This window comes from Gavialis gangeticus, unplaced genomic scaffold, assembly GCF_001723915.1.
Source record: "Gavialis gangeticus isolate Ggan-Ray unplaced genomic scaffold, GavGan_comp1, whole genome shotgun sequence".
NCBI lineage: Eukaryota > Metazoa > Chordata > Crocodylia > Gavialidae > Gavialis > Gavialis gangeticus.
The window spans coordinates 1635511-1640890 of NW_017729031.1; the positions used below are offsets into that span (position 1 = coordinate 1635511).

Here is a 5380-nt window from a genome sequence, read left to right on the forward strand (position 1 = left end):
GCTTAGAGGGGAGGGGGGATCAGAAGCCAGGCAGACTCCTGCAGTCTCTGCCAGAGCTGCAGCCAGGGAGCAGAGAGGAGGGGTCAGCCCTGCTGTGGAACAGAGAGCCCTGCCCAGCCCCGAGAACATGCCGGGATGCTGGGGGAGTCTGATTTAGCTTAAACCAGCAAGGGGTCTGGGACAGACATTGCATAAACCAGTTTGACCCAAATCGGTTAAGTCTGATACTAAATTCAGCCAGGTTTATCTCAAACCAGTTTTAGCCATTTTCAAACTGGTTTATGTGTACTGAACATGTGTTCTGTTACAGGTTTAAACCAGTTTCTGATCATTTAAGCTGGTTTATATGTAATGTCTGTCCCTAGCCTAAGCATGCTGAAAGTCCTTTGTCAATGCTGGTATCATTGATAACTATGCTACCTAGGTAGCAGAATGACTTCATGTTGTTTAATTGTTTGCCATTCAGTTTTATTACTGGTGGTGATGGAAGTGATGGATTTCTGCCAGATGGTGGTTGGTACAGGACTTCGCTTTTCTTTACAGTAATACAGAGGCCAAAAAGGGATTCAGCATGGGCAAAGGAATTCAGTAAATGTTGCAGGTCATTCTCCGAAAGGGAAACACACACATACTTATATATATATGAATGGTCCTGGCCTCCACGCAAATGATGCTCCTGACCCCAGGCTGTGGAGGCTGCCTGGAACGTCTGCTGGAGGCTGGGATCTGGGGTACAGGCATTCCCATTTGTGGGATGTGCTCACTGATGGAGACTCTGGAGGACTGGGTAAGGGAGCTCCAGGAGGAGGTGACCAGACTGTGAACCATCAGGGAACACGAGGAGGACATCAGTGCTTAATGCCAGGCACCTGGAGAAGGATGCCAAGGAGACCAAGCAGAAGAGTGAGCTTCAGCAAGATGCCCCTACAGATGGAGAGTGGAAATTGGTCACATCAGGCCCAAAGCCACAATGTGCATCAGCTGCTCCAATAGTGCTGCACAACAACTACGCAGCCCTAACACCATTGACAGATGAGGCATCCACATCCTCCACACTGAGGACAGGACAGGAACAGCCACCCCAACCAAAGAAGAAACGAAGGATGATTGTTGTGGGAGACTCTCTGCTGCAGGGAACAGAAGGTGCCATCTGTCATCCAGACCCCTTAGTTCAAGCGGTCTGCTGCCTTCCAGGAGCCAGGATCTAAGATATAATGGTGAGGATCCCAAAGCTGGTCCACCCTATGGACCACTACCCCATGCTCCTTGTCCACATGGACACAAATGACATGGTGATAAACAGACCCAGGAAAACCATGAGTGACTACAAGACCATGGGGACAAAGCTCAAGGAGCTAGGAGCACAAGTGGTCTTCTCCTCAATCCTCCCAGTTGGAGACCGTGGTTGTCAAAGGGAGGAATGCATTAAAGAAGTCAACTGAAGGCTTTGGAGATGGTGTCACTGTGTTGGTTTTGGATTTCTTGAACTTGGTATGCAATTCAATGATACTGGTTTGCATGCAAGAGAAGGTATCCACCTCATGGGCAGAGGGAAGAAGCTCTTCTCTACAAGAATTGCTGCCTTGCTGAGGAGGGCTTTGAACTAAGTATGTCCAGAGGAGTAAGGGTAGATTCCACTGCTGGGCATAAATCCTGTGGCCAAGATGACCCAGGGGAGGGTATTCATGTAGGGGACATCCAGATGAGTACCAATGCCCTGAGATACTTGCAGAGTGACAGAAAACCTGGGATGACAAGGGGTGAACTCAGGTATCTTCATGGGAATGCCAGAAGCATGAGCAATAAACACAACAAACTAGCACTCATTCTGGCAGACAAAAGTTCTTAGCAAGCTTTCAGGTTCAGTCACCCTTCTTCAGGCCTAGAGGGTCTCTGTTGTACTCCCTGTGACTGAAGAAGTGTGACTGCACCTGAAAGCTTGCTAAGAACTTTTTTCCAACAACTCAGTTGGTCTAATAAAAGATATCACATCTACTTAAAGAACCTTGCCTGTCTATGTCTTTAGACAAGCACAGCTACAACCAAAATCCCAGCTTCTGGCAGACAAGAAATTTGACATAATTGGGTTGATAAAGGACCTGGTGGGATGATAGATATAATTGGGTAGTGGATATTGGGGGCTATAGGCTCTATAGGAAGGATTGGGTTGGGAAGAACGGAGGAGGGGTGGCTCTCTATGTGAAAGGGCGGTACCCCTCCCTGCAGGTCACATTTGATTGCACAAGAAGGTCCCTTGAGACCCTCTGGGTTAAGATACAAGGGAGCTCAGGAGAAGGGGACCCAATAGTCTACTATAGACCTCCCTACCAAGAAGAGGAGAGTGACCAGGCATTCTCCAGGGAACTGACCGAGGCAGCCAGCACTAAAGATTTGATTGTCACGGATGACTTCAGCTACCCTGGCATCTGTTGGGAAGACCATTTAGCCAGCTCCAGCAGGTCAACCAACTTCTTGGCAGCTGTAGACAACATGTTCTTGATACAGGCTGTGGAGGGACCGATTAGAGGTAAAGCCACTCTGGACTTGGTACTGACCAAAGGGGAAGACATGGTAGGATTGGAAGTACTCTTGGCGACAGTGATCACAATCTGATTAGATTCACCATCCACCAAAAGGTTCTAGACTTCAGAAGACCAAACTTTAGTAAACTCAGTAGTCTAGTTAGCAAGGTCCTTTGCAATCAGTGACTGGATGGTTTGGGAGTTCAGGAATGGTGGTGCTTCCTTAAGGAGGCAACTCTTACTGCTCAAAAAGAGGGCATCCCCATGTAGTCACAAAGAGGTAAAGGGGCCGAGAGACCCACTTGGCTCAACAGGGACATTAGGGGACTTCTGAAAGAAAACAAATAAGCAAACACGCAATGGAAAAATGGTTCAGCATCCAGAGAGAAGTACACTCATATGGCCAGGGTCTGCAGATACGAGACAAGGAAACCCAAGGCATGCATGGAGATCAAGCTGGCAATAGAAATAAAAGATAATAAAAAGTCTTTCTATAGGTACATAGAGAGCAAGAAAAAAATCAAGCTCCACTGTGGGACCCCCTACTGAATTCCTGGGGGGGAGGGGTGCAGCCCTCAGTGGATTCCTGTTAAAAGGCAGAGCTCCTAAATATTCACTTCACATCAGTATTCTTGAAATCAGACGGGAACTTGTCACCTGCCCAGAGGCCCAGAGAATACAAGGAAGACCAAAGTCCACATGAAATCAGTCTGGAACAGGTGAGGGTACTCTTAGTACATTTGGACGTTTTCAAGTCTGCTGGGCCAGATGACCTACATCCAACAGTCCTCAAAGAACTGGCCAAACTCATAGCGGTAACTTTGGCAAGGCTATTTGAAGAGTCATGAAACTCAAGTGTGGTCCTGAATGACTGGAAGAAGGCTAACTGTGGTATCCATCTTTAAGAACGGGAAGAGGGACAACCCTGCAAACTATAGACTGACTTTGGTCCTGGGAAAAATCTTTGAAAAAATTGTCAAGGAAGCCATCAACTACAAGCTTGTAATTGGTGGGGTATTAAGAGGCAACCAGCGCGGCTTTGTCAAGGGGAACTAATGCCTAACAAAGCTGGTGTCTTTTTATGACCAGGTAACTAACCAGCTGGACTTGGGACATGTGTGGTTGACATCATCTACCCAGATTTCAGCAAGGCCTTTGATACTGTTTCCCATGAGATTCTCTCAATTAAGTTGGAGGGTACTGGCCTAGAGCAGTCTACAGTGAGGTGGGTTGGCAGCTGATTCAGAGGCTGGTCCCAGAGAGTTGTAATCCATGGGATGGCCGCATCCTGGAGGGTTGTCTCGAGTGGTGTCCTCCAGACACCAGTGCTTGGGCCTGTACTCTTTAACATTTTTATCGATGATTTGGATGAGGGAGTGGAAAGCGCAATGATTACATTTGTGGATGACACCAAGCTGTGGGAAAATGTGGGCACATCTGAGGACAGGGTAAGGATCCAGGATGACCTCGACAGATTGGTCCAGTGGGCTAAACGCAATCAGATGAGGTACGATAAGGACAAGTGCTGGGTCCTTCACTTGGGTAGGAAGAAGCTTCACCATAGCTATACGATCTGTGGTGGTCCACTGGCTGACAATGCATCTGAAAGGGACCTAGGGACAATCGACCAGAGGATGAATATAGCCAACAGTGCGATGAAGTCGCCAGCAGGCCAAATCGAACACCGATGTGTATCAGCTGACGTGTTGTGAATCGATTCAGAAAAGTGCTCCTCCTCCTCCTTTATTCAGCGTTAATGAGGCCACAGCTGGAGTACTGTGTCCAGTTCTGGGCACCGCACTTGAAGAAGGATGTTCATAAGCTCAAAAGGGTACAGAGAAGGACCACCTGTATGATTAGGGGCTTGGTGGATAGGCCCTATGAGGAAAGATTACAGGAATTGGGTTTGTTCAGTCTGAGTAAGAGAAAACTGAGGTGACTTGAGAGCTGTCTACTAGGGGTGTGTGAAGTGGGCCCTATTCAATTTGGATTCGGATTTTGCCTGAATCAGGGACAGTGATTCAATTAGTTAATTCAGATCACTGTCCCTGCTTCAATTTGGCCGAATCTGAATCTGGAGATTTGATGTTGATTCAGAGGATCAGTGATTCGGACATAGATACAGCTTTAAAAGACTTTTCTACATACCTTGAGGTAGCAGGCGTGGCTTGTGATTGCTGTGATGCTGGGGCGCATGAAGCATCCCACAGGAGTGCAGAGGGGCCTCCATGTGCTCGGCGGTCCCCCTGCATGCTCCCTGGTGGACTGGTCCACTTCCCAGTCTGCTGCCGAGCATGCTGGGGAGCCCCCTCTGCCTCTGTGGGACACTTTGTGCGCCCCAGCATTGCAGCACTCACGAGCAGCTTGCTACCTAGAGGTATGTAGAAAAAACATGTAAAGCTGTGTCTATGTCTGAATCTCCAAATCTTTCTGAATCTCTCCAAATCAGTATGGAGGGTTCCAGTTTGATTCGGAGAGATTAAAGGGTCTTCTGATTTGGAGATTCAGCCACCAAATCATGCCGAATCTCTGCTGAATTGAATCAGGGACCGAAGCTTCGCACAGCCCTACTGCCTACAAGTATGTCAGGGGTGAACACCAAGATCTAGGGGAGCAACTCTTTAGAAAGGCAGCCCTTGGGAGGACAAGGACGAAAGGGCATAAGCTAGTTGAGGAGAAATTTAAGATAGATAAGGAAAAACTTCTTTTCTGTAAGGGTATCTAAAATCTGGAACACACTCCCAGCAGAGGTGATGCAGTCACCATCCCTGGAGGTATTCAAGAGGAGGTTGTACAAGCACCTTGCTGAGCTCATTTGAGCCCAACTACCCCTTGCCCATGGCAGGAACCAGACTTAT

At 48.0% G+C, this 5380-nt stretch overlaps 1 protein-coding gene across 3 annotated transcripts in view; it reads left to right on the forward strand.

Annotated features, from left to right (window-relative positions):
* The window catches only part of CCDC148 (coiled-coil domain containing 148), a 186214-nt gene that overhangs the window by 162820 nt on the left and 18014 nt on the right, over window positions 1-5380 (forward strand). The window lies entirely within an intron of this gene.